Source organism: Micropterus dolomieu, linkage group LG11 (genome assembly GCF_021292245.1).
Source record: "Micropterus dolomieu isolate WLL.071019.BEF.003 ecotype Adirondacks linkage group LG11, ASM2129224v1, whole genome shotgun sequence".
Taxonomy (NCBI): domain Eukaryota; kingdom Metazoa; phylum Chordata; class Actinopteri; order Centrarchiformes; family Centrarchidae; genus Micropterus; species Micropterus dolomieu.
In genome coordinates this window covers 16,331,906-16,333,074 of record NC_060160.1, presented here as the reverse complement: position 1 = coordinate 16,333,074, position 1,169 = coordinate 16,331,906, and positions in this window count along the sequence as shown.

The window sequence follows — 1,169 nt, the reverse complement described above, 5'->3', positions numbered from 1 at the left end:
CCCCCCCACCAGCCCTGCCCATCTGAGGCAAACCTGAAAAGATCCTTTTGTCCCTCATCACCCGCCCGCCCCCCACTCCCCGCTCCCCCATCTCCCCCATCTCCCCCTCTCTGACACACACACACACCCCTCATACAGCCTGTGGTTATGCGGGCTCCCGTGTGGGGTAAGGCTACCTGCAGGCACCAGACCATGGAAAAGGCAACTCAACCAAAAGTTCCTCAGCTTTGGAGTTTGTCCTTATAGGAGATGTGCTCTAACTCTGATGCCAGAGAAAACATTAAGCCAGCTGAGGCAGACGGCGCAGACTCATGCAGGCCACTCTCCATGTTTATTTGCACACGTCAGGGCCCTTCCTGCTGTTGATTTAGAGCCACTGCCACTTACGCCTATGTCAAATGAAATGCCCTTTTGATGACTCGGACTCTGTTTGCCATCAGCAGCTGCTGTTGCTGGCACTGGAGTGCTTTAGGCTGACGTTACCTCCAGCTTTTGTCATCTAGTCTATAGGCTGGAGCACGCCTACCACTTGCACTTGTTGCACGGCTGATGAGAGGAAGACACAGTAGCTGATACAGCAGATAGATTTATGACTGCAGACTCTGTCCCTCCGGATTCGGAAGCGAGGGATTCGACCATGATTAAAAGCACTGTCAGAGTTTCAGCGTTGGATTGATTTTAGTCTCTTGTACATCCTGAAGGTGACTCCGGTAGCCTCCCTCTGTCATGTGGCACAGAGCTTGTTTAATCCTTGCTGTGTTTGTACCCTGCCGGACATTCTGTCGTTAGATTAACAGGTATGAGGAGTCCCTTCGGTGGCTTTGTGATCACCTGTTTGTTAATTTGTGAATATTCAGCCACACTGTGTGCCAAGAGTGAAGGACACATGCTGTGGTCAGAATTATATATGATAGGACCTCTGCTCTCTGCTGACCTCTGCTGAGAGTGGCATATGGGCAGTACTGTAGGATAATTTTAAGTGTATACTATTATATTAAACATTGTTACTTAAAAATATTATGACATATTAAACCATTTGTATTTTAAATAAATCAAATTGCACTGGGCAGCAATGCAAAATGCTCTATTGTAAAAAATAAAAAATATATGTATATATATATATATATATATATATATATATATATATATATATATATATATATATATAT